Here is a 10388-nt window from a genome sequence, read left to right as displayed (position 1 = left end):
AACATCCTGCAACTGGTCCTCAGGGAGGAGAATGATGCATAGAATTTCCCAAATGCCATGCTGTTCCCACACTGTGTGAGATTGATACAGTGGCTATGTGCTTTCCTGATCTATCATGCTGTTCCCTACCTTCCTCTTGTCCCCTTCCCAAGTATTCTTCTGCTGAAGTCAGCATTCAGAGGCAGCTAACTGTCTTCCTGATCCCTCTGTGAATTTGCCATGCCTCAGTGCAAAACTTATGACACGTGACTAACTTCAGTTTGTACTTTTAATTCTTAAGTACCTACGTGTTGCTGCAATGTTCTAGGAAGAGTCATAGAATCACAGACTGGCTTGGGTTGGAAGGGACCTCAAAGCTCATCTAGTTCCATCCCCTGCTGCAAGCAGGGCTGCCAAAGAAAGAGAAAATGGGAAAGTATGGAGCAGTGTGACCAAAGGATGTTGTTTGTACCTGTAAATCAGATGTCCTCCTGGAAGTACCGAGTCAATCTGTGTGCCCTTCTTTCTGCAGTGGATGAAGTCCAGCCTGTCTGCCTCCCCCACATGGATGAAGGCTTCGAGTCTGGGATGCTGTACATGGCCAGTGGCTGGGGCAAGATGTCTGAGGGGGAGTGGACTTGAAGGGCCTCTGGTCACTTCAGGGAGAAAGGGTAGTGCATAAAGGAGAGGAGGCATTTTGTTTCAGAAGCAGAAATACAAGAAAAGCAGCAGTTTCATTCTCCACCTGACAGGATACGCCTCTCTTGTCAGGGATCCTCTGCTTCTGAGAGGACTGTTCCCAGGATGAGATGTACAGATCAGCATTTTCCTGCAGCATGGGACCTTGGAGCTCATTAGCAAAGGTTGTGCTCTGCAGTACTACTGTGCATATTCATGTATGGATAGCTGAGCCTAGAGCTGTCCCTACAAGGTTCCCTTCTACTTAAGAATGAATGATAGACTCTAATGGAGATGAAAATGCCTGAATTTGCACTTTCAAGGGCTACTCTTGATGATTCCTTCTCTAAACCCCTTCTCTTGATCCCAGGGCGCAGTGAAGCAGTTGGGGCAAGTGACTGCTGCTGTCTCTCCCCGGCTCAGCAGCATTTCCATGTCCCCTGTGCTTTGGGGCTCATCCAAACTTGCCTGTCACACCTATTCCCTAGCAGCCTTCCCAGGGGACAGCATATATCTGTGGGAAGTGATGGGGGAGTGTGGCACGGGCAGTGCTACCAAGAGGCTGGGAGGAATGAGATACCCTGTGTACATACAACAGGGTGGCTCTGGAGGGCCCCCTGCCTGTCTGAGGACTGGTGGCACCTGGCCACAAGCTGGTGTGGTGTCCAGAAGTGCTTTTTTCTCTCCTGTTTGTTCAGCAAAACAGGAACTAGCATTGTCCTGCTGCTCCACCCACAGCACTTCTCTCTAGTTTCAAGTTGATGCATCAGCAGCAAAGCATTTTTATTATTTCTTTACCTTTATTTTGCAGTGGTAGAAAGTCGAGGTAGACATGTCCCCACATGGAAATCCCATGTTAATAGCAGGTCTGACCTGCAGCAGGGTGAGGGAGGTGATCCTGCCCCTCTGCTCTGCACTGGTGAGGCCTCAGCTGAAGCAGTGCATCTAGGTGTGTGGAGTCCTCAACATAGGAGAGATGTGGAAATGTCAGAGAGCATCCAGAGGAAGGCCACAAAAATGATCCAAAGGGATCCAAGGGATGGAACATTTTCCCTATGAGGACAGGCTGTGAGCCAAAGCTATTCAGCCTTGAGAAGAGAAAGCACTGGGGAGATCTGAGAGCAGCCTTTCAGTGTCTGAAGGAGGCTATACGAAGGAAGGAGACAGATTCTTTAGCAGAGTGTGTTATGATAGGACAAGGGTGTATGGGAACTGCAGAGTCAGGGCCTGAACCTCTGATTGATCACCTGAGGCGAGCCATGAGTCAGCCAGAGGAGCACAGGTGGAGGCAATTCACTGTGCTGCTGGAAGGGATGGAGCCTGGCTGCACCCCTCCTACACCTATTGAAGAGCTGGCTACCAGTGGGGAAGGATCTCTTCTGGAGATCTGCTCTGCTGGTGTTTTGTGGGTGAGCCCAGGATAGGGGTAAGCCTTCTATTTATTCTCTTTTGTTATCATAGTCTGCTTTGCCTAACTCTCTTGTTTATTTTGTGATTATAACATCCTACTATTATTTGATTATACAAAGGGAAAGCAGTTTCAATTTAAAAGAGGGGAGATTTAGGTTGGATTTAAAGAAGAAGTATTTTACAATAAGGCTGATGAGGTACTGGGGCAGGTTGCCAGGAGAGGTGGTGGATGCCCCATCTTTGGAAACACCCAAGGTCAGGCTTGATGGGCCTCTGAGCAATGTGATCTACCTGTGGGTGTCCCTGTTCACTGGAGAGGGTTGGATCAGTTGGCCTTTAGGGATCCCATTCAACTCAAGCAATCCTTCCTACTCTGAAGGAAGAGCAGAAGGCTACTCAAATTATATGTTCCTGGATGGATGCAGCCCTTCCAGTTGGGAGAAGAAACTCGGAGTGCTGCGTATCACTTCTGCCCTAATAAAACTCCCTTTGAGTGCTAGCCAGCTCCAGAACCAAGCTGTGGTTGTGCTCCTATAACAGCATGCAGGATTGATGGGGGTTATCTCCTAATCAAACACAACTTTGATCACATGTGGGAAGAGGTGTGCAGCAGTTGTAATGACTTATCACAAGTGCTTTTTATAGCTGGGCACAGGTCTGGGGGCTCACTGCAGGCCACTTGAATTTTTCTGTACAGATGATTACAGCACTAATGCAAGTTATTAAGGAGATGGCGATATTTCTGTCATAGACATCAAAGTTGAGGTATTAAATAATACTCAGCCCATTATGGCTTTGCTAGAGCCCCATAATGGTTTCTGTTTGAAAAGGCTTCTGTCTGCAGCTGAGTACCTGATAATGGGGAAAAAATAACTGCAATGAGTAGGAGCTGTGTGGGTACAAAGTGACTGCTTTCACCTGTGTGAAGCAGAGCTATTGGCATCCATGTGGATCAAATGCCCATAGAAGATCAAGGACAGAAAGTTATAAAAATTGTGCTGAAAAATAAGCTTGGAACAGCCACGTCAGCTCTTAGTAGGCTGAGTGAACACAGGCCTGCTGTATTGGCAAGACAAATCCTGAAATGCTGGGGATTTTTAAGTAGGACTTTAGGGAAGAAATTGTGTGCGACCTCTAGAGTCTTCTCTCAACTCTGTCAGGCACTTCTGGTTTGAGAGGACAGTGCCTGCATTTGGAATAACCTGTTAAATGCTTTTCTCTCCCTAGCTGCTGTTCAAAGCCCCTTTCCTGTGCTGGAGCTGTGCAGTCCCCAGGGCTTGCTGGTCTTTGGAGAAAGTGGCCACGTTCAGGAGAACAGCTACCCTGACAACAGGTATCTGCCCAAGTAGCCAACTGCTGCCTTTCCCCTGGGCAACCACCAAAGTGTTTCCCAGGGCTCAGAAGCATCAACTGCTGCTGGCAGTGTCCAGATTACAGCAGCAATGCAAATTCCCCTGTGCTTGCTGGGCAGGGTAATGGGAATCCTCTCCACAAGGAAAGGATGACACAAAGTCTATTTGTAACGCAGCTTGTGTCTGGGCTGCACACACAAAATGGCTGTGGCTGGCTTGAGATCTGTTGTGCCCTTTGTGGCTCAGCCATGTCCGTGTCAGCTTGCACAAAGAAGCTTTCAGTTCTTGCAAGAGGCACAGAAATGAGATAACTGGGCTGGCAGTGTCAGTAGCACAGCACTAAGCTATTGCTGCTGTAAGGAAACATTGGTCCCCACCTAGTGCTGGGCAAATTCACAGCACTCCTCTGCACTTGTCAGATGATAAAGAGTGTAGTTGGAAATACCAGCTGTTGGCTTCTGGTACTTGCTTGCAGGAAAGTAATTACTGGAGGTTCCCAGCCCAAGGTGGGACCACTCATGTATAAGATCAGCCATTCAGATTCATGCCTTTGCTATTGTTTGCTTCTAGCCCATGCATGTGGAATATAATAGTACTGAAGGAGAAAATGATCCTGATCTACTTCACCAAATTAGATGTAGAGTACCATGTTGGATGTGACTGTGACTATGTGTGCCTCTATTCAAGCAGAAGAGAGCTGATCAGTAAGTCTGGGTGCTTTGGAGAAGTGAGAGGCACAGGTTCTGATTTTTTTTTTTTTTTTTTTTTTTTTTTAATTCACCATCATGAAGAATAGCAAATCTAGCTGGCTTTGAGAAGCCCTTTTTATTGCGTGCTATGAATCTGACAAGCTGGAGGTGATGCCCAGGTGGGGCTGAGGGACATAGAATCAAAGAATCACCAAGGTTGGAAAATACCTCCAAGATCATCCAGTCCAACCTATCACCAGTATTTCCTCACTAGACCATGTCCCTTAGTACAACATCTAAACATTTCTTGAACGCCTCCAGGAGCAGCGACTCCACCACCTCCCTGGGCAGCTCATATTTGTCCTGGCATCTAGTGTAGTGTGGTGGCCTGAAGTGTCTCAACAGTGCCTTTCAACTGTATATAATTCACCATGCCCAGCATTCCTTGTCTCTCCCATACCTCTTTTATTCCTAAGGACTATGGATAGCAGGGTAAGCTGAGTGCTTATTCTTGCTTAACTGGTGCATAGCCAGGTGACTTTCTGATGTGTTAAGCATTGCCAGAAGGCATATTGGAGAAGCAGATCAGAAAGGATGGTTATTTGTTGGTTCCAAACTGTTTACATGGCCCAGGAAATGTACAGATTACTGAGTAACTAGTAACTACTGAGTAAAGGTGAGGCCAAAAGAAGCAGCCTTTTTCCCCTCTCTAAGGCACTCTTAATACTGAACTGATAGAGAATAAATATTTCAAGCAAATACTAACTACTTCTCTCCTCTCAGTACTAGTGGCAGTGTGCTGTAATAACCCATCATCCATAGTCCACAATTCATCCTCTAGGAACGCTCAGTTCTTCATACGGTTGTTTTGGATGAAGTCCCTTCTCCAGTTTTTCTCTACAGCCTCTAAATATTTTATAGGTAGAGAAAGCTGAACAGTGTCTCCATTTAGCATGAGCTGACAGCTTCACAGAGGGATCTACCTTAATGAATCACTGTGATATTTGCCTGAATAAATGCATGCTATGACCACCTAAGCCACAAAATCCTTGTCTCCCTCAGATAAGGTCTGTGGAGGCATATTCCCAGCCCCCTGCTGATAGTCAGACTGGGACAACATTATGTTTGTTTCTAATGGGGATGATGCTAGCTGTGTCCAAGCTTGCCATCGCAGCTGTCCGTAAGGACTCTGAAGCAGGTGAACATACCTACACTGTAGAAACTCCTACCCTTTCCTTTATGACCCCCTTAAAATAAATAACAAAACCCCCCTGACTTCAGTGTTGGTGTGGGTTTATTAAAAAGCACTGTGTAATGTTGGTCATTAAATTGTCTCTGTTCTCTCTTTCTGTACTGTAGGTTCAGGTTGTGGGAGTGTTGCAATACTGGTGGAAAAGAGAAAGATTGATACTGCTAATTACCCTGGCTTGCATCCCAGGAACACGAAGTGCCACTGGCTCATTGAGGCTCCAGCAGAGTATGCTGTAAAGGTAATAAAGGAGAAACTGCACTTAAACCTCTGCACTGAAAGCCATTCAGGGGAGTGATTAATAAAATCCTGCCAGAAACATCTGTGACACGCAAGAACATAAATTGTAAGGTTTCTAGGTCGCTGACTTTTTACAGGGCATATTTTGTCAATTAAACACACTCTGAATCAGTGTGCGGGGCTGCTGTGACTGTTCTAAGTGCTTTAAGTCTGGTGGCACCAATCTCATCACTACATAGCTTTATCTTGAAAACCAGAGCATTTGAAGGTAAAGAAGTACAGACCACGTTGTGAACAGCCAGCTTTTTCCTTGTGGCAGTGTTAATAACCCCAGGCTGTTCCTTAGCCCCATACCAAGGTGTTTATTCTTGTGTGTGAGTAGTGGAGTGATGGTTCCCACACACAGTACCAGCATCTCTAGTTCTACTGCACATCTCTGTTAGAGTGCAGCAAGCATCCACATGGCGTTGTTCTGTGTTGTCATCTTATGTTGTTTGGAGCATCTTTTCTCCCCTGCTGCCTTGGTTAAGGGATGGAAAAACAGTGTTAAACCTAGGGATGCCCAAGGGTATGGAAACCTATTCTTTTGGATTCATTTTATCATTTTATCATTTTAGATGTATTGGTCTGGATTAAAACCAAACCACCAAAGGAAAAGCTCTTGAAAGAGCATTCCATGGGAGATATCCTTCTAAAGTATAAGGCACAGAGTGTCCCAGTAGAGATAGCAGGAGAAATCTCTTCAGGTGAGGCTTAGGTTGGATCCATCCTCTGCAGCTGTCTGTAGCTCCGCACAGAGGAGCAGTCTGCACTATTAGGCCAAGACTGCCCACAGACTGCTCTAATGCAAAATGTGACTCGCCAAGGAAAGCCACGTTGGCAATCCTAAAAGTGATTTTCTCTAGCCCATGGTTAAGAAGGGTAAGAGCTTCAATCACTACTCCGCTCTTGATGATTCCCTCTTGCTTGTTCTCTTCACAGCTGGAGTTTGAGAACTTTGCAGTTGAACTTAGCCCAGGCTGCACTTACAGTTCAGTTGCTGTTTACAGTGATGAAGATGAAAATCAGCTGGGTGAGTATTAATACTTTCAAAGTGGAAATCCCTGTGGAAACAGGTGCCACATCACCAAAATATGTTCTGTTAATGTGATATCACAGGAGGAGTGGTGTAAGCACTTCTGTCTTGCCTATCACGGCCAAGTGTACCATTGGCACAGGAGATCCCACGTCCTAGCTGTGACCTTGCTTTTCCATGTTGCTGGATGGTGTTGAGGGGCTTTGTACAGGACCGTGCTCATGTTCTGCCGCAGAGCACACTACTGCTCTGCATCTCTATCAAAGAAGAGAGCAAGTGCATCGTTGCTCTGAGTTTCATTAAGAAGACAAATGTTTAAAGGAAGGCAGAGGAAAAGCACAGTTGTCAGTTGGTGTCTAATTCCACTGCAATGGATGTGAATTCTTTATGAATTCAGCTAATTTGGTTGGGATTTCATTAATGAAAAAAAACTGCTAACCTGAGGTATCTCTTTCCAATGCTTTCAGAAGGAAATATTTTCTTAATTCTTCACTTTATATCTGTTTCAATTCTATCAACATAACAATCTTTAGTGAAATAAACGTTCTTAATTTTCTTGAATATATATTTCCAGATGTTCCTCCTGCTTGGGCAAAAGGAAAGCATGCTGTAACACCACAGCTTCTTTCAAAAACAGTTTCCAGGCAAAACATTTAGCAGAGCTTGATATCTATTTTTAAGGTGAAAAGCAATCTGGCACTCAGAAGTGAAGACTGAGTTGAATTCTGGCTACATCTTTACAAGCCTATATGTGAACCAAAAAAACAGAGTAGGGTGATGAGATATCCAGCTTTTTTGGTATAAAGAAATGGACAAGAGGCCCAAACTGTCCTGTATTTACTGGTGACAAATGATCTTTGGCTTCTATTTTTTTCCCCATCTGTTTTGTAGTGGTAATTTAGTTGCATATGTTTACCAAGTGCTGAATGAATATTAACATTACAACTCCCTTGAAAAGAAGTCTGGTTTCCATTGGAAATGAGGGTGTACTCACAGGGAGGGAGAAGGCTGGCAAAATCAAACTTGTAATCTTCTAGGGAAGAATGTCAGCATTTCACTTGATGCTTTCCAGTTCAGTTTTGCTGTAGGAAATTCACATTCTTACAGGAAAGCTGCTTGGGAATAAAGTACAAGCTTCCTGTCCAGCTGCAGCGATGGGAATTCCAGATGCTATGCAAAAATGGTATGTTCTCCAAGGGAAGAAGAAACCTCCAGTAGATGTAAAGCTGATGTGCCTACAGCACAAGTAGATCATTCAGGAGAAATTCTGCAGGTGCCATCACAATGGTGGCAAATAGTCCTCAAGCAAAGGTTCTTTGTGCAGCGGAAAGCATTCATACTATCTGTTGTAATTCCACCATTAGAAAGCTGGGATTATTTTGCATGCCTGTAATATGATTGCAGGGCATAAATTCTGTCTGCTATTGCTTGCTGATGTCACTGACTACCTTTGTCATGGAAGTTTTTCTTCTCAGCAAAACAAGAACTTTTTCAAGAAGTGACCAAGTCCAAAAGTTTTATGTGTTTTTTAGAAACCTAGATTAGCTAAAAACACAACTGCTTAAGGGATATCAATTCTCATCTTAAAAATACATCTTGTTCCTTCCTGCAGCTAATCTCTGTGGATTCTCAGCTCCCAAACCATTGCTGAGTCCAGGAAATACTATGCTGGTGCATTTTGGAAGTGATGGGGTGAACAGCTTCAGAGGATTCAGAGCCCTTCTCACTTTTATTCATTCAGGTGAGTAGAGAGATGCCTGCTGTGTCTAACAATGTCTGCACCATTTGCATCTGTTCTTAGACAGCCAAGCCTATTTTTTAACCTAATCCTGCTGCATTATGTCAAGATAATTTTAAAACAGAGTAGCTGCTTGTGGCAGAGCTGTCAGTCCCAAATAAAGGAGAAGATTTAAGGTTGTTTTTTTTTCTTATGTCTCTCAGGGAAATGAGATGACTAACTTCTAATACCTGAAACAAACAGCCTTGTTAATGTTATTATTCTGATAACCCCCATCAGTACAAGCTGGGGGGTGTAAGGATGGTGCACAGCCCTGCTCAAAAGAACTTGGCAGTACTGGTGGATGGCAAGCTGGGCATCAGCCAGCAATGTACCCCCACAGCCTGGAAAGCCAACCATATCCTGGGTTGCATCAAAAGAAATGTGGACAGCAGATGAGGGAGGTGATCCTGCCCCTCTGCTCTGCAGTGGTGAGACCTCACCTGGAGTACTGCATCCAGGTGTGGAGTCCTCAGTACAGGAGAAACATAGACCTGTTGGAGTGCATCCAGAGGAGGACCACAAAAATGATCCAAAGGATGGAACACCTCTCCTACAAGGACAGGCTGAGAGAGCTGGGGCTGTTCTGCCTGGAGCAGAGAAGGCTCCGGGCTGATCTGAGAGCGGCCTTTTGGTATCTGAAGGGGGACTGAAAGAAGGAAGGGGACAGACTCTTTAGCAGGGTCTGTGGTTACAGGACAATGGGGAATGGTTTCAAGCTAAAAGAGGGGAGATTTAGATTGGATATGAAGTAGTATTTTACAATCAGGGTAGTGAGGCACTAGAGCAGGTTGCCCAGGGAGGTGGCCCCATCCCTGGAGACACTCAAGATCAGGCTGGGTGGGCATTTGAGCAACCTGATCTACCTGTGGATGTCCCTGTTCGTTGCAGGGGATTTGTCCAGATGGCCTCTAAGGGTCCCTTCCAACTCAGACAATTCTGTGATTCTGCAGTCCCTTTGAAAATCTAGTTACAGAAGAAAGCCACGAACCTGGGACCTAGTCTGCTGTCACTGCTTTCTATTTTCATGACTGTGTGCCAGCTGCTGCTTGGGGAGATGAATAACATCTCTCTTTGAGTGGGTGTTTTTGAGGGGATAGCACAGCTCTATCAATCTGATTAAGAGCGAACTCTTATTTTCCCTCTTGCAGGTCTGAAAGTCTTTCCCCAAGTGTGTAAGAGGGATTTTGCAGCGAGGCAGGTTCTTGTTGATCTCAAATCCTTTTGTGCACTATTTCCATGGACAAAAAGTAATAAGGAGGTACCCAATCTTTGATTCCCTATGCATGTGATATGTTCTCTTTATTCTGGCTGCATGCTCTTCCTGCTGAGACTGGGGCCACAGAGGTAGAGAGTGGGAGAGACCTTCTTGCAGTTCCTGAGCCTTGTTTTCTCTTTTAAGTGCTAAACTCCTTAAGATTCAAGCTTTCAAGTGTCTGTTTTTCCTTCCTACATCACTTTCAGACGGGGCAAATTCGGTGTCTTCTACATCTTTGACCTACCTATATCCACTGTGCAAGGTTATCTAGAAAAACAAGAAACTTGCTGCAAAAGTGCAACCATTTTTCTGTATCTTGCAGACATCTGTGGCCTTCCCACAGTGGTGTTACTAGGGCTGAATAGGCCTTTCCTCACAGCTGGCCACAGCATGCTGCTCTGAACCTCCTTTGAGACTACCGGTTGTCATCAGCCCCATATGGATCCTGACAGCTGCCCACTGTGTTCCACTGTGACTGTGTCCAACTGCTGCCTTTGCTCCTCTTCTCACGCTGTGTGTTCCTCTGGGCTGGAGAGAAAGCAGCCAGAGAGCTACAGATTGTATTCATACCTCTGAAACTTCCCTTCTGCCCTTCTTCCTGTGAACAGTGTTTTGGGAGATAGCAATGACTTTGTCTTGCCTCTGAGATCTGTTAAAGTTAATTGGACTATCTGTGATCAG

This window comes from Tetrao urogallus (genome assembly GCF_951394365.1).
Source record: "Tetrao urogallus genome assembly, chromosome: 1".
NCBI lineage: Eukaryota > Metazoa > Chordata > Aves > Galliformes > Phasianidae > Tetrao > Tetrao urogallus.
The sequence above is the reverse complement of the archived record's forward strand: the minus strand, read 5'-3'. Positions refer to the sequence as shown.